Here is a 17,998-nt window from a genome sequence, read left to right on the forward strand (position 1 = left end):
ACAAACTGCTTCCCCAGCAAGCAGCTAAAACGGCTGGTTTTCCTTCTGATATTGATTCCTCTCTCTAGAGCCAGGAGAGGAGTCATCATATCCAAAGGAAATTAGATGGAGGTGGGAAAGTGTTGTCAACAGAGCTGTAAGAAATTAGGAAAAACTGCCTGGGGAAACAAGCTGACTTGTACTTCTTCTTAGAAAGGTCATCAGGATTAGGAGTCTTGGGAGAGCTTCATTAAAGTCAGTAGAAAAAAAAAAATACAAGTGGGGAAATTAATTTGGGCAGCAAGAAATTAAATGTACACAGAAAGGGACATTGAAGTCAGTCGAGAAGGCACCAAGAGGGAGATGCTGGTACAATTCACCCCGGATGCAGGGGGTGACAGAAGTGAAGGGCAGGGAAGGCCCCCACCATGCGGAACAACGAGGTGCACAGCTCACTGCAAGCCTTCCCTACAGCTCAGACCAGGTGTGCATTGCTGAGTTGGACACTAACACTCAAGGCCAGCCATAAACCGATTTTGCTAAGATGTAGAGTAGTATCTGTGGAGGACAATTCTCTTCCAGAGTGGGATGACCCCAGGTTGCTGTGCATAAGGTAGCAGAGCTGCAAAAATTCAGTTTGGGAAAGAACTATATTGAACAATGGGGCAGAGGGTTGTTTAAAAGGCAGAAAGAGCAAAGAAATGCTGTCTGACTTGCTCTGCTCCATCAAACTACTGAAAACAAAGAATAGAGTTTAGTGTGCTGGGCTCACAGAGTCATATAATCACCTAGGCTGGAAAAGGCCTTCATGAGACCTCACAACCCAGAGCAGGATCTTGAAACATCCTTGCACATCCAAGCCAAGTGTCTTACACATAATATGGCTTAGCTGACAGGAGTCAGTATCCACATATCCCTTTCTAATTTTCTAGCGTCCTTACCTTGAGAAACTCACCCTCCCGAAGTTGCACTGATGGGTGTCTGTTCTGGGAAGAACTCGCTTTTGAAAGATGGGTGTTTTCGGAGTGGAAATTTCTTTGGAAGATTCCCACTTATATCAAATCATAACAAAAGTGGAGAAGAAGCTGCAATTTTAAAGTGTAGATCCACAGTGTATCTTCAAAGGGAACCCCTGAAGATGCATCTTTCTCCTGGGTTTTCACTGCACAAAGCGAGGCAGGACTGAAGCCTGGGATCAATGCCCCACTGCGCATTATTAAGGCCCCATTTCAGCTGGATTTCATCTTTGCTGCCAAAGCCTATGTGAGCTTCATTATCCTAGGTGAAACTTAAAGCAGCAAAAAATATCAGAATAGAAAATGACCTGCTCCTGAGTCTTTAAATTGCTCCTGATCATTTTCTTATAGGACTATCGGTTATAAATAGAGTTTCCATACTAGGAAGTAACAAAGAGGCCTCTTTTCCCTGAGAAGGGCAGGAGAAGACCTTTTTCTCATCCCACAGCAGGAGCAGACTGGTACGGGGTGACTGACACCAGCCAAGCTGTGAGCCATGGCCCTGTGATGCTCTAAGAAAAGGTACAGGTCCCCTCTTTTCCTCTTTGTGATTTCTAGCACTACCTAAAAAAGAGCTTAACACTAGAGAGGTGTGAGACAGCACGTCAGGATGGAGGCTAATTTAGGACAATTTGAGTCTGTTTTCTGCATATTCAGACAAAAAATAAAAATAAAATAAAATAAAAATAAAAAAGGAGAGGGGCTGATCCTAGCCTTTTATAGGTAGCTGTGGAAAAGGGAAAGCACTGGACACTCAGTGTCCTCTCCACCACTCATCAGGACCAAAGAGCTCTGCCACCTTCAGTTTCCAGACACAGAAAGGAACGAGTGGTGCATGCCTGGCACAACCAACTAAAGGTCTCCACATGCATCCCAGGCTTGAAGGCTTCTCCTTCTAAAGAGATGCCAGCTCTGCCTGGGCAACTCAGTTACTTTCTCAAGTGCTTTTTGTACATCTTCACCACCCATGGAAGTGCAAAATGATGTCCTGAGCATGAAAGGCTAGGGGAAGGCACTGAAACCCTCTCCAATCACCCGCTGTTTCCACACAGGGACAGGCACAGGACATGTGCCAGGCAGCTCCTCTGTGCTCGTAGCAGCTTGCAGCTCTGATCCAGGGGATCCACAAGGGGCAGGGGCTCTGCCCTACATTTTGCAGGGCACCCAGAAACCCAAACTCAAGCAGTGCAGCTCTGGGGGACACGGTTCCTTGCCAACTCCTTGCAAAGCTGCTGCGTGCAGCAGGGGTGACTACGGAGACAAAAATGCAGGTACCTTTGTTTGAAAAAAGAGAACAAATAAGCAAAAATGTTTGCAAAAGAGACATTTGTTGTGAAAGAGGAACATAATTAACAGCCCTTCATGTGGCACTAAATATGGAGAGTAAATGAGCGCCCTCTGATCTCCAGGCTTTTGTTTATTTCTCTATTTTGCTCTTGCTGGGGGACAAGAGCAGCTTTTCCCAACGAGAAGGCCCTCTCACAATAGCAGGTAATTAGTCAAGGGGCCCAAAGGGATCGAATCTTGTCAAGGGAAACTCATTTATACAGTCAGGTGATGAAGCCACATGATTGCAGCCGAGCGCCGCAGTGGCCCATTGAGACACAACGGCATGCTTGTCACATGCCCTCCACCAAGCTGGGAAATCACTATTTTCAGACATCCCCCTTCCCCCAAAAGGAGCCAGAAAGTGCAGCAAATAGGTTTGTGTATCCAAGCATGCATGCAGGGAGCGGGATGGGGGGACCAGACCCTGTGTGGAGGGGGAGCAGGCTCATGCAGCCAAGCTCCCCACGATGCCTTGTGGAGCAATCACCATAACACATCTCTCCTTAAGAGCCCTTTCCCTGGGAAGATCGCTGGCCTGTTTATAAATATTACCTATAACGAAGCCTCACACTACCCCATGTGAGCTATCTGAGCGCTATAATTAGGGCTGTGATGAATCCACATTGTTATGGATGCACCGGACACCGAATATCAGGCCTTAAATTTCTGAGGATGCCAAACCCGAGCGTGGCAGATCAGACACTCTATCCCATTTGTTGAAAACAAATGTCTTATTTATGTTGCCCTGGTTGTAATCTCTATCCCCAAGCTGCTGTTATTAACTAACATGAGTTTTCTCGGATAGCTGAGCAAGAGACAAAGATCATCAGGGAGACAGGAGTGTCGTGGGAGAGGCAGGATTAGGAGCATACTTTACTCAGACAATTATTTTCAAAGCCTGTGGATGTTTAGGCCTTTATTATCTCCCCAAGAGCAGCACGGTTTCCCTCTGCCTCTAAACACTGAGGTATATGACCAGCTGCTTTTGCAGCACGATTCCCTGTACGGGTAAAACACAGCCTGTTCTCACCTGCTGGAGCCAGGAGGATATTCTGCAGTACCCAGCACTGATATAACACTCACCATCCCCTGGTAGCCCACCTGGCCCATCTCCACCACCTCTGAGCCCACCCTCAAGCCCAGGTCCACCCTGCACAGGCCCACTCCTCAGCCCTGTTCTCCAGCAGCCAAGCCCTGCTCTGGAGGGCTCTCTCTGGGGAAGAGCAAGGACCCTGAACCCCATCCACGAAGTCTGGATGAAGGCAGCCCAAGCTCAGTGCTCCCAAAGCATCGTGGGGGAGTTTAACTCAAGCCACCAGCTGGTGGTACAGACCAAACTCAAAAGTCAGAAGCATTAGCACAGCTTGAAGCTGCCTGCAGGTCCGAGCATCATTTCACAGCCTGGGGCAGAAATCAGGGTGGTTTTGAGTGTTTTCTAGCAGCCACTCTGGGCTTATACCTGCTGCCATCGCGAGCCAAATCTTCAGCATCAAAGGAGGAGTGAGAACTCGTGCGGCAGGCACCTTCCCACTGCGTGCCGAGGAGACGTTCCTCTGAGGTAATTTAAAACTCAGGGCTGATTATTCATTGCTTTGGGAACCATCCCAATTAAAACGGTCTGTCTGAAGCTAAGCTTTGAGCTTAAAGCCTTTCCATCTGGGGCCACGGCATGAGCTCTTCCTTGCAAACACTGGTCCCTGGGAAGTATTCCTGGCTGGGGAAAAGTACCGCTAAGTACAGTCAGAAAGGTGGAGAAAGCCAGGGCTGAACTTGCCTGCGCCTTTGTGTCTGCAAAACGTCTAACTGCATGCATAAGCACCTTGTTTGCGCAGGCAAATGTGGATTTAACATGCACAGCCAGGCTCTGTGAAGTAATTTTACAGTCAGTACGTACGTGCCAACCTCTGAAAATTTGTCCTCAAACATCCTTTGGATTCCAGAGTTTATCCACGCAGGAGTCAAAGCGACTTCTGTGTTTGCGCTTGCTGTGAAGTGCCCCCTCGGCACAAATGAGGCAGGACCAAATTTTGTCCTTCCCTTTTCCTTTGGCTGGTTTGGGGATTGGGCTCTGGGGTGAAATGCCACTTCAGTACACATTCAGACGTCGCCCAGCAGCTTCCAGGAGCTGAGTTTGAGCCCTGCCCCTGTTTGGGGCTCTTTGGCTGAGGGGTGCAGGTATTTGGGAGAGATGTGCAGATTTGTAGGGGACGGTGAGGAACTCATACAGTGGTGTTGGGGAACTGCGGGTCAGGCTGAGGCTTTTTCCATTGCTTGTTTTTAAAGTCCCTTGTCATGCATAAGCACACCCCCGCTGCAATAATAAGGCCCCAGAGGCCAAGAGAGGCCAGGGGTATTTAGGTTAAACCTACAGAATGTTTTTGTAAAGTCTTTACTTCTGCCCTTTATGATCTACTTGTTCTTTCCCATAACCTTCCTCCCTCGGTCACCGTCCTCCATCCTGAAGGGTTACTGGAAAGGTTTGGGGGGGTTGTAGGATACCTTTCTTCATCTCCCCTCCTACTTTCCCAATTGCCTCAAAGAGTCAGAGACCAAGAGCACCAAATACAGCTCTAGATGCCCTCGCATCAATATTGTTGAGCCAAAGGAGGCTGTAGGGTACCAAAACCTAGCCCTGGGGGCCAGCTCGTGGCTGTTGTAATGTACCCTACTAACTTCTGTGCAAGCAGACCATGGTCTTCAGCATAAGGGTCACAAATGTGTTTTCTTCTATGGTAAATAAATAAATAAATAAAAGCAGAAGAAAAATCTCTGTGTGGGTGCATATGGATGACTGATTATTGATGCTGAGACTCTGGCTTGGTCTCCAGAAACCACCAAGTACCTCTCCTGGGATGAGACTTCTAGCAGCCCATCCTAAAATTCACACCACCCTGAACTTACTCCCCGCTGCAGACCAGATTTTCCATAACTCTTCTTCGATCAACCACCCAATTTGCAGCAAATGATCCAATTCTGGAGAAAACCAACACGCTTTTTTCCTCCTTCCCTTGAAGATCACGCAGCCCATGTTCAGCCTGCGGCTGGTGGGAGTTTTCGCGTTTAAAAATACACGTCCCCATCCTCTCTCACATACATGCATGGCTTGCACATGATGATCGTTTATTAAACTCATCGCTCGGAGGCGAGCGGCTGCTGCAGACGAATTGTTGCAGGAGAGCTGGCGATGGAGGAGGTGAGCGCATCCCCACACCATCACCAGAGGTGTCTCTGCCAAGCCGTGCCCGGCAGGTGGGCTTTCTCTCCTGCCTGGCCCCTTATTTCTTGGAGCTGCAATGGGAGGAACCTCACTGGGACCCCAACGTGGTCCTTATGTTCTTCCTCCCAGCTGCCCTCTTGTTTGCTCGTGTTATTCTGTCTCTTCATTAACGATGAGCTCTGATGTGCTTAAACACTGACACAGCCAGTGAGACTGACTACAGTGATATATTTTTATTATTTCTTTTGTGCAGCTCTCCATTTACAGGGGTTCGTATTATACCAGGAATCTGTTTAAAACACACACTGGGGTCTCTTCTTCCTATTCACTGCATCCCATTAATGCATCCTGAAAGGGATTCTCACATATACACACTTTCTGTGCTTGCTATTTTCTGCCCTTTCTTCCCTTTACCAATCTGCATCTCTCCATCCTGCCGGGGGATTAGGGCCATTGTTGCTATTTAAAACAGCTTCCCTTTGGTCTGTGCTCTGAAGGCTGGACGCTGGCCCGTCACTTTCCCACCTGCTTGGATAGTCTCTGCTTGGGACTGAAATCCCTCATTATGTCCTTGACTTCAATGACACAGATCTGCCGGGGAATCAGGGCCATACATAATGGGCAGTCGGTGTGGTCCTGCCTCTGCAAGTACCAAATCAGGGCAGCCTTTCAACTGATCCAGTTGGCCCACCAAAACCGAGAGGCGATGGCCTTGTTTCTACCATTCTATGGAGAGCAAGCCTGGCTTCTCCCCTGTCCTACAGCATCAGGCCTGAGCCACACAGGTACACACAGTTGCAGCTCCATCATCTGAGCCTCATCTCCACTTCCAGCTGGGCTCAGCTTCGTGCAAGGTCTGGAATGGGGTAAGGAAAGAGCAATCAAGAGAAAAATGTAAGCCTTCATATATCAATATATATATATTTATGCATATATATACATCATATGTCTTATATATGGGGAGTAAACCAGCTTCTGTGCACGTTTCCTGCACTGGCTGTAACTCCTCTCCCGTCCTCCTCCCTCCAGCCTGAGCACAGAGCAGATGCAAATAGGGGCTGCCTCATCTTTATGCCACCTGAACGTTAAGATGACAAGGCAATCTCCGGCAGCAAGGCTAAAGCAGCTCTCCACCCTCTTAGTGTAGCTGGGGCAGTTTAAGAGACAGATCTAGGTGCTTGGGTCCAGCCCATTATGTTCAATGGAGCTGCATCCATTTGCAGCCGTGCCGCATTTGACTCCTGTAAAACACATCGACATGGGGAATAAATGAGTTTCTATAGGTCTTGGAGATGTACACAAATGCACAATGATCTCAGATCCATCTGCTCCCCAAGGCCTGAAAGTAAAATCTGCTTCCAATCTTATGTTTTATGCTTATTGCTGTCATGCTGTTTATACACCCGAATGCTGCACATTCTCGTTTTGTTTAACATAAACAACAACTATGCACCGTCTGTTGAAACTTTGTCAACTGCCTTTTCCTTCTGTCTGGATAATGAAAAGACACAATCCAGCAAATGCATCTTATTCTGTTTGCTTCCAGACGTAATACATCAAGCCCGAACATAAGAGGCAAGGGGAAAAAATTAGATGGATTTGGTTTCAGTAGATGCAATTCAGCTTAGCTTCATGGAAGTCAGTAGAACAACAGCAAGCAACAGCCAATAACCTAAACCTCTATCCTGTGCTATATCCTTCTTAATCCCATCCCAGGACTTGCTGATGTGCCAGACCAGGGTGGTCCACAACCATGTTTGTGCCTCACGGACAGATGTTGTATTCAATGGGACAATATTTGCTTTTAAGATGTCTTTAAAGCAAGACCTGTACATGGAACAGCCTTCCCACCTCTGCAGTGCTGGACTTTCCCTTGATACATAAAATTGTGGGCTGCATGGGCCTTGTCCAGTACAGAAATAAAGGGTACTGTGAACCTTTTAGGTATTGGATGCTAAATATTTGAATGATCATAGCTGTTGTGCCCTATGATGCATCCAGTCGACAGTGGCCAACACCTTTAGGGGAGTTGAAGCTATTTCTCTTCTCAGGGTCTCCATTACATCCAAATGTGCCATGCGCTGTGCTAGGCATTCTGCTCCTCCTAATTAGACTGAGCAGTGGTAATTCCCCTCTGAAAGTGAATTTTCTTCTAAATGAATGCTTTTATGGTCACAGCCAGCATTTGAGAAGTGATGTGCAGAAAAGAGAACTATCTGGCTGTCATTTTCTCCTGGACACCAGAAATGCAAGAATGTCAGCCCTGTCCAAACAGCGTGTCATTGCTGTTCCCTCAGCAAAATGACATCCAGCTCCTCAGCTTAAGCTGCAGAACCTATACGAAAAACAACAGAAAATAGAGAGAAAGAGAGAAGAGAGAAAGAGGGAGAGACATTGATAAACTGCTTTTAAACTTGCTATGTGCATTACTGTTATAAAACATATGTATCATCTTAGCTTCTGTTGCACTGACTGTGCCAAATTCGGGAAGGGGGGGGGGGGGGGGGAAAACATAGAAAGCTCAGCAAAGCCCCATCCAAGAATACAGAATCTGAAAACTTTTGATTTCTCTCCCTTTTTTTTTCTTCTTTCTCAAATCACATATCTGTGTAGTGGCAACAAAATCAGTTGCCTAAAATTCTTTCCACCTTAAATTCACAAAGGGACATGGGTTTTTGCAGATCCCTTTCTTTACCCAGAGCCTTCTTTCCTGTAAGATTTCCACTGAAGCTGCTCTCCACTAGCAACCCTTGGATCTCAGGTTCCCCCTGCTCCACCTAGCCAATTGCACTATGCTGTATTTGCAAGTCCCTATTTTGGGCATCCCTAGCCCAATATTCAGAGCATCCCTGTGACCAGAGATGTTCACCCCAAGGACATAGGGATGCTCCCCAGCAGCACATCTCTACAGAGGCTGGGTAAGGGCCAACTTGGTGCCTCACTGCTGCAGCATCCCCTGTACCACCCCTGTGCAGGGGTGTGGATTCCTGCACTGCACAAACTACCGTCTTTCTTTGGCTTACCATAGCCTCCAGGCAGATTGCAGCAGAATTTACAACATCCTCATCGGGCAGAAAACAAACAGGAATGGGCTATCATAATGTTTTGCAAATACAGAAAGACTCAGGAGCGATGAAGAAAGCAAGAGCATGAAGAGTCATGGTAATGATAGTTACTGTTATTGATAACTACAGAATTACTGGTAAAAACATAAAAAATAACGCATTGCACATAGTTCTTGTCTGAGCAGTTTGATCATTCCATTTCCATTTTTGAATAAAGAAAAGCTTGTTTTGCTATTACAGCTACTGAAGCAATCCGAGCCATATGCAGTGATGCCACACACAGAAAATAAAACACACACACATCCACCACCAGAGACAGCCCGACATTTTCCAAACCTAAAAAAAAAAAAAGAAAAAGAACCCTGAGTTTATCCTGAATGTGGGCGAGTTCTCATTTTCACTGAGACAACTTTCTGCTGAAGATGGCTAAATAATCAGCTGGGAAACTAAAGCCACTAAAAACCACTTCACTGGAAGACTTCTGGGGCCAGGGTTTGACATAAAGCACAATTCATCCATGCAGTTCACTGCTCATGTGAGTGCACACACCTGAGAGAGCTCAGTTCACTGCACATCTCTACAAGCCATGAGTTTAAGGCAGGATTGGACATTTTGATAACAAGAACAGCAAGAGTAATAAAACAAGGAGTTAAAAAAGCCCCATCAGTTCAGCAAGGATGTAAAACCCCTTGGTGGGAGAGATGGGGGAAGACGAAGAAGACAAAACAAGGATTTTGTAGGAAAGTTTCTCTCTGAGTAAATTCTTCCATAACAGTAGCATTTTTAGTGTCTTCCCTGAAGCAGAAAGGAGCAATGGGGTCATAGGATGGGCATTACGCTGGATTGTGGATCAATTGAAAATGCAGTTTTTTGCCCTCCACGAGAGAATCATATTCATCTCAAAAGAGACAAGAAATGTAGCTGGAAGCCAGGACCCTGGCTCCCATTCCTTCCAATCTATTTCCAGGTAGGTGTAAGAGCTGACCTTCATTTTGGCTAAATCCTGTCCTTGCTGAGGCCACCAGGGAAGCTCAGTGGTCCCTGAGACGTGGCGTTGGTTCAGGGCAGGCTGCCCAAAGGTCTCCTGCCGGAGGGCTGAGCAGCCAGCCAGCCAGCTTTGTAACCACGGGTGCTGAGCACTCACGTTCCCTGTGCTCAGCATCACCAGCTCTAAATTAGGCAACGGTGAGGTCAGTTCCTGAGCCGCCTGGAAATGACGGAGCTGACATTATCACAAAGCTCCTGTCGAGAGCTGTGTTTGCTGGCAGCAGCACGGTGGTGTTGCTCATGTCTGGAAGTGCCGGGAATGACAACATTTCTGCAACAAAAACCCAGCCCGAGCCAACAGTGCAGGAGCAAGAGAGGAGCTAGAGGTCTGGAAGCTGACCCACCTGGAGAAGGCCTCAGCTCCTGAGTCCACCGAGGAGGGCATGGGCTGCTCTATCAAAATAATAATAATAGTTACAAAAATGGGGTATTGATACACTGATGCTCTGAGATACAAAGCCCAGCTCATCCTTGCCCTGTTCTTGGTGCTGACCAAGGTGGGCAGGTGAGTGTGGAGGAAGGATGGAAATCCACTGTGGGAGCCCTGCTGGAGCAAGCAGGTGTCTGTGATCTGGGGTGAAGCAGTTGCTGAAAGCTCCCCTGTGCTCGTGGCGTTTTGTCACCATGAATATTTAACTAGGCCGTGGCCTGCCTGGTGCTTTGCAAAAGCATTCCCACTGCCATGGGGTTACCTGAAGCCTCTGTCATGACAGAGGGGACATGCAAAGGGGTCCTCAACCACAGGCCAACATTTCCACCCCTACAGCCAACATTTCAAGCCAATATCTTGAAGACAGTAGGTTCAAGGACTCTGCCGAGACCTGAGCACTGCATAGGCTTCCTGAGAAATTCACCCGTGGCACAGCAGCACAGGACAGACAGTTTGATTCCAGGTGACTGCAGCCACTCGCAGGGATCAACATCCTCAGATCAGCTCCACAAAGTGGCACATCTCAGGCTGCTTTTTCTCTTTCTACCATCCCTTTTCTGTTATTAGAGATGAAGGGAAGCATCTTCTGCAGTGAAAAAAATATATATATTAAAAAATAGCCCTGATCTCTTTCTCTTGGGCTCGCATCTTTCCCATGAGCACATAAACCTCAATCATCCTGACATTTTCATTGATTCCAATGAAAGGACAAATTAAAAGCTGATCATTAATTCACAGGCTCCCTCTGCCCCTCTCCCACATAGGAACATCAGCTTATTTATGTCAAATATTCACTTTGTGCTCTGTCCTCAAATGTACCATTATGCCCCAGAAGAAAACCCTCTGCATCATGAGAGCTTATTTGGGAATTATCTGGACTGCAACAGACCCTTGCCCACTGGAGATGTCTCCTCAACCAACCCTTTCCCACCGCTGCAGTCAGTTCCTACATTTCTCTGCTTTTAACCCCATGATGCCCCTTCATGCCAGCTTGGCTCGGTTTTGAATTCTCAGCAGGCTTCCAAAGGAAGAAATGAGCCTTAGGATCCTTTGACTCCAGCTTGCCTGCTGTAGCCCATTGAAATTTAATTTACTCTTCAGTGGATGAGCCGTTGGCTTGCAACCACCCCGTGCAAATCAGCTTCCATGCTGACATGCAACCACATTGCAACCAGCTCCAGTAAACGTGTCCTACTTGTGCTCCAAAACTTCTTGCTGCCTGTAGCCTGACAGCTTCCCAAGTCTTTGCTTGGGAAAAATGCTGGAGTCAGGGAAAATCCTGACTCTTTTGGCCTTGGGGGCTGCGTCTGCTTGTGTGCAGCCCCTCACACCCGACCAGCTCAGCACATAGTTGCCTGAGCTCTTCCGCCCAAGCTTCATCTGCCATGAGTTGAGCTAACTTAGAATCAGCTCCCCCCACCCCAGATCATGCAACTCTGGCTGTGGCTTTGCTTTTGCAGGGGTTTTCCATGCAGAAAATGTGGTGCTTGTTAAAGACCCCAGAGCTGTACAGGAGGAGGTCAACTAACTTAAAAAAAGTCACAGAAGAGAAGCTAAGAGAGGCCATGGTCCATCTGAGGCCTCCCAGCCCCATGCATTAACCACAGCCATCCTTGCCTTACATCTCATTTTATCCTCTAAATGCTGGAGGCTGTTTAGTGTCTCTTTTTTTTTTCTTTTCCTTTTTTTTTTTTCTTTTTTTTTTTTTTTTTTTCTGTTCAAATATTTTACTAGCTGCACTGAAAAGAGAGCTACAAACAGTGGGGGAGAATCTCTCATGGCCAGAATACAATGAAGTGCATAAGTGCGAGGGATTGCTCTTTACAATGCTCAAATCAAAGATAAACATGAAAAGAGCCACATCCTCAGAGCATAAAACAGAGGAAGACACCATTCCCAAGGGGAGCAGTAATGCCTTTAACAAATAATCTACCTCAGAGGTCAGAGCAATGTGGGGAAGGATATTTTTTTCATCCTGCGACCCACCTGAATTTCGAATCCTGGCAATTTGCTGGCAAACAGCTCTGGAAAACAGCACTGAGTTGTGGGATGTACTGCCAAGAGACCCCCTCTCCCAGGGACCCCAGAACACTCTGAGGTCTCGAACTGAGGAAATTTCACAGCATCCTTAAAAGTTGCCTGGAAAGCTCTCGTCCTTAACATGACATCAGGCCCATATTGGGCTGATGGATAACTTCTGGGCAGCCAGGAACACAGCGTGCTCCTTGTCTTTTCCAACCTGGAGCTGCTTCGCAGAGTTTTGGGCCAAAATACCCCAGGGAAGCAGGCAGACTCCGTCCCAAATGCAGGAGCTGTGGTGGGTGCCTCCTGGGGGGCCCTCCGAAGGGCAGGGGGAAGGCAGCATTTTCACTTGCCATAGGAAACAGAGCACATAAATATTCAAGACCCCTAAAACATGCAATCTCATGAAATTAAGAGGCACAGCCTCAGGGACAGCCATTCCTAAATCACTATGGAAAGGCCAAATATGAAGCCCCCATAAGCTCCTCCAAGGAACGCCATTGCCCCATGTGGATCTCCCTGCCCAGGACCTCCCCATTTGAAGCCCTACACAGAGCAGCACCCAGGAGGGCAGAGCAGTCTGCTCACGAATCACTTCTGCAAGCTCTTCACCTCCCCTGGGATCAGCACCAGTGTGACCCCCAAGGCCAGGGGCCAGCAGTGCAGAAGTCACCTTTGGCATGGTCACTGTGCACTAAAAGCATCGGGGCATGTTTGGAGCCCACAACGTTCATGTTCAGCCACCAGAGCAAATTGTTGCTGCGTCTGGGGGAGATGGAGGGCTGCTGAATATTTATCAGGTTTGAGGAAAGCTGCCCATCCCCAGCAGTCCCATAGAAACAGAGTCAGGGCTCTGCCACTGCCGGCTGTAGATGTCAAATTATTCTACGCTTACACCAAGTGTACAGCTCTGCAAAACTGCCCTGCAGCAGGGTCTATGTGCCTGGACTATCGGTAATTTTATTCAACGCTGATGAAAAGATGCAGGATTCAGCCTGGCAGGGGAGGGACAGGAACAGACACATGCCCAGGACAGACACTGGGACACGCTCAGCTGCTGCAGGCACAGCTGATGGTGGGAAGGAGGACATTTAGGGGGAGGAAAAAAGAAAGGAAAGATCAGAGAGGAAGCAAGCATGAGAAATAAAATGAGCAAAAAAGAAGCAGAGCACAGCTCCTTTCACTGGTATTCCCCTAGCACCCGCAGGCAGCTGAAAAGTTGGGGGGAAAAAAGCGATGTTGTCTTTCAGCGACTAATCCTTTGAGGGAGAAAATCAAATTGATGTATTGCCCAGGGAAAATAGGAGCCCACCAGCAGCACCAGAGGAATTTGATCGTAGGAGAGCTAAGTGAAGGAAATGCTTTTATATTTTATTCAATTTGAAGACGCCTTTTCCAGAAAAAGGGGGGGATCCCATTGTTAAGTTACATCAGTGCACTCCCCGAGTCCCACGAAAGCCTTCTGTTGCTATCCATGAGCGTGGGAATGGGTCATTTGGGGAACATCCCAGCCAAGGAGAGCTCCCCTTGCCAGATACCCCCCAGACAGGGTTGGGTTCCCCATGAGACCCTTGTGCTTTATGTTTCAAGTCTGAAGATGCTCAGCCTGCATGGTCACCAGATAGTTACTCTGGCCAATTTATTGCCTTTTTGTGGAAATGGGACCTTCTTCTTCCCAGAGCTGGAGGTGCCTTCACTCTTTGATACATTCCCAGTCACTTGGGCACTTCTTCTGAGCTCCACCCTTGCATTTGCTACAGGTTACTGTTGATATTTTATTTGCTATGTGATGACTGAATTGGGTGATGCTCGGGTTTCACCAAGGCCTCTAACACAGTTACACTAGCTAGCACAAGAAACACACTGCTGTAGACAAGAGCAAGAAAACACCTTGATACGTTCACTGGCCCCAAACCCCAGCTTCTAATACAAAAGGCAGGCAGAAAAAGGTTACCTTAGCAGTTGCAGGCAGGCCTGAAAAATCAGCTCTGTTTCCACCTGGTGCCAAGGAAAGCTGCTCCCAAACCTCTCTCTTGCAGTGCCGATGAGTAACACCACAAAGCTGAACCTGCTCCAAAATGCGGCTATGGGGCCAAGGTCCAACGTGTGCTCGGGACAAGGTAAAGGAGTGCTTTGCCTTCGCTGGATTGGTAGGAGCCCACCGAAATGGCTGCAAAGGTGAGCTCAGCCAGGCAGCAGACCACTCGTCTCTTCCCCATGCTTCTTGACCCTCAAGAGACAAAAAGAAACACCAGTCAGACCGTATTTATGGCAAATTCACGACTCTCATTAGGTCTTGTGCAGCCCAACAGGTCAAGCATCGGCAACTCTTGCCCTTGGCTACAACACAAAGCCACCACAGGTGAGGCCAGCTCCTTGCATGTCCCCTGGCTCGCTTTTCCTGCAAAGCTGTGCTGAGTGTTTGGTCTCTAGGAGAACAAATTGTCCTTGTGCGCTTTCTGTGTGGATACACCCCCCTGGGAGCAGGGAGCACTGGGACTGACATTTGCAAACTCTGGCTTGAAATTATTTATTATTTATTTAGCCATCATTTTTAGTGATGGCAACATTATTTGCAAAGAGCACCGGGGAGACTCAGCCACAACACGTGCACTCACCCAGTCCCAAGGATGTCCAGCGTTACAGGCGAAGCAGCCCCCAGAAATGCAGCACACGGTTGCTGGGGGCCTCCTGTTTGCGCTGTTCCGGGTGGCCACGTTCCCCAGCAAGCACCGGGCCCGGGGAGAAGAAAGGCTTTTGCATGGTTCATGTGTCAGGCACAGCCCAGCAAGGTCAATCGGTTTTGCAGGGGGAGCCAAAGGAAAGGGAAAACTGCAGCTGATCCGGAGGAAAAGGGGAAGGGGGAGAAGGAATCCAGGGCTGTGCCAAGAGCTCTGCAAACAAACCTCGCTGCAACCTTGCAGATGAAAGAGCAGCGCCCAGCAAGGGGGCTCCTGTTCTTAGGCATAAATCAGGAGCCGCTCAAACCGAACGAGGGACATCCTGCTGGCACGGACAGGAGGAGAATCACCCCCTCCTGGTCCCGAACAGCTCTGGGCCCCTGAACACGCTGCCCACCTCCCCAACAGGAGCAGCTCGCTTGGGTGGCAGTGTGGCCATGGTGTTGTGGGAGATGTGAGCCGCTGGTACCATCCCTGCTCGGGTTTGGGGAGCCATCGAGCTGCAGGGAATCACCAGGGAGGCACCTCCAGCCTTTGTTTCATCCTCCCAGCCTCACCAAAGCTCCTCGGACATCCAGCATCATGCACGGGTGCCCGGGAAGGAAAAAGGGCGGCTTTCCCGAAAGAAGACGAGCGGTGACAAAGACCGCGGCTCGCTGACAGCACGCTGAGCCACAAGCCACTTTTTACACCCTTTTTACAATAAATATTAGCTGGAGGGGGGCTGCGCTTTTCCCACTCTCCCGCCAGCGCAGCCTCTCATTGTTTACTCTCCCCCAGCAGCCCAGGCGCTCTCGTTAATGTGCTGTGATTGAGCACTTCGGAGGGGACGGGTTTGGGGTTAGCTCCCGGCTCCCTTCGGAGAGCTGTTTACTCTTTAGTGAAGCCTATGGCCCGCTGAAGACAGCGCTCCTCCACCCCTGCTGGGCCCATCTGCTTTGTCTGCTTGTTTTCCTGCTGCCACCGGCAGGCAGCTGGCCTGCGCGTTTCAGCGAGCGCTCGCAAACCCCTGGAGGGGAAAATAAAATTAACCCGGTGAAGAAGGGGGCTGGGGAGGAAGGAGAGAGCGGGGCGGCTGGGGAGCCTGCAAGGACAGGGCCCAGCTGATATCGGGATGCTCCTGGCACCAGGTGAAGGTTTGGCCAGTTGTTTTTTTTTGTTTTGTTTTGTTTTTTGTCTCGTTTTATGTGTTTTTACCTGGAGCAGACAGCTTGCAAGAAGGCTTCAGCTCTTCTTGGGTCCCAACATCCCTGCCTGATGGCAAGAGGGCTTCAGAGCCCATTTCTCCTGGTAGTTGTGTTGTGCCCTGGGTCTCCTCTGGTTGTCCCACCTCTGTCACATCTGGCCCAGGCCACCTGCAGGCACCCATCCTTTCCCCAAAAAGAGCCCAGCACAAGAACACGGCCATGGGGCTGGCCTGCTCCCCCTGCTGTCACCCCAGCTGTGCCTCTGTCATTGTCCTGCCAAAATGCCACACTTGATTGCAGCCACAGCTCCCTGGGAACCCACACGTGGTCTCAAGGCTCATGAAAAAAAGGTCTAAAGAGAGCCGTGATCACAGTCACAGCTGGCACAAGCCGTGGGGCCGCATCCATAGGCACAGAGATTTCCTGATCAATACCTTTGGAAGTTCTGGCTCTGCCTCCTCCCACGAACCAGACCCTTTGCAACTCAGGTGGAGGTGTCAGCAGAAAATAAAATTGACAAGTGAGTAGAGGTCTGCCCAGGGAACCCCTCTTCCCACACTACAGCCACGTGCTGGGGGCAGGCAGGCTGACACAAGCACACATGTGCGTGCAGAAATTAATGCATTGCCTACGCTTCATGTGCACACGTACACCCTGCAGAGCTCACCGAGGGGCAGTTGTTCACCTAGCATTTCCTCTGAAGCCCCCCAGGTCTGAGCACAGAGAGCAACTGGGAACCAGGGGGGTCTCTGGTTTGCCTTGTCCTGCCTCAGATCCACAGGTGTAAATGAGATCTGCGCTTCTTTGTGTGCAGCCCTCCTGGCTAATGGGGAAAGTAAGTGGAACCAGAAGTTGGCCACAGTTGTCAAGCTGATATTACATGCTGGGGAAATCAGCAAGTGTCACTAATCTCCAGGGAAAACTGAAAGTTCCTGTGCACACAAACGCCTATGGATAAATAGGTGTGTAGGATCAAGCATCCTCCAGGGGTCTCAGCTCCTGAGCCTGCTCGCTGGGTCTCCTGCTAAAGCATCTTTTCTTCAGCTTCACACCACCCACTAGGCAGGCAATCCCCTCTCCTTTGGGGCAAGGCAGCTGCAGCAGAGGGAACAGACACTGTGCTGCTCATCAGGACTCCAGATCATGCATGTGCACTGCTGCTTGCTGCCGCTACAACCAAAAAATCTTTGCAAAATGTGAGCCCCTGTCCATGCTCCCTCCTCAGCACAAAGGAGTGAGTGACCAGCACAGCCTGCCTGGCACATTTGCCCCCATGTCCTCCTCTCCGGGTGTGCACAGCTCCTGCTGGCATTAAAGGGAGATGCTCCGGAGCCTGCCGCAGAAAATAGATGCCTCTCATTGTCTGAGCTGTATTTACAACAGTCAAAGTCCCTGTAAATTACAGTTATCTGAATGTTCTGCTGGTCTGGATCCACTGGTGACGCTTATTTTTCTTACCCTCATTTCCCTTCCATGTACTAGGCTTTGCTGGTGCTGGTCCCATCGAGATAGCTTCCAGCAGAGCTGGGGAAGTCGGCAGTGTGCGTAGAGCCCTTGGCCACAGCTCAGCAGCACTGGGCTGCCCACAAAGAGAGCAGCAGCAGCAAACCCCGATTTATCCTTAACCTCTCATACTGTAATCCTGTGCAAACCATGCCCAGGGAGCTCAGCAGCACCTGTGTGTAGAGGAAAGAGGAAAAGCTCTTACCCAGGTGAGAGCCATCCCAAAACGATGGGTGGGTTGTGTGAGTCAAGACCTCAAGCTGCATCGTGGTAGCCTATGTTTTGCAACACAGTTGCACACTCAGAAATGAATTATCTTGCATTATGAACAAATTGTTGTAAGCTGGAGGTTGTGAGAGGACGGTCTGGGAGAGGGAAGCTAACAGCCGTGCTCACAGCCACAGACATGAGACAGCATGAGGACCCCTGGGTGTTGCAGCTCAGCCTCCTGCTCCCATTTCTTCCTCTAAGGCACATCATGAAAAGAGACACAAGCTCCATCCATACTTTGGAAACAAGGAG

At 49.1% G+C, this 17,998-nt stretch overlaps 1 long non-coding RNA gene across 1 annotated transcript; it reads right to left on the minus strand.

Moving 5' to 3' along the window:
* Window positions 1-3,212: 3,212 nt before the first annotated feature.
* LOC118162988 lies at window positions 3,213-16,152 on the minus strand. Its single transcript, XR_004748764.1, has 2 exons — window positions 15,984-16,152; window positions 3,213-6,397 (listed from the first exon to the last, which is right to left on the minus strand). It is a non-coding gene; the product is annotated as an uncharacterized LOC118162988 (long non-coding RNA).
* Between the last annotated feature and the right edge of the window lie 1,846 nt (window positions 16,153-17,998).

The sequence above is a fragment of the Oxyura jamaicensis genome, chromosome 2 (assembly GCF_011077185.1).
Source record: "Oxyura jamaicensis isolate SHBP4307 breed ruddy duck chromosome 2, BPBGC_Ojam_1.0, whole genome shotgun sequence".
NCBI lineage: Eukaryota > Metazoa > Chordata > Aves > Anseriformes > Anatidae > Oxyura > Oxyura jamaicensis.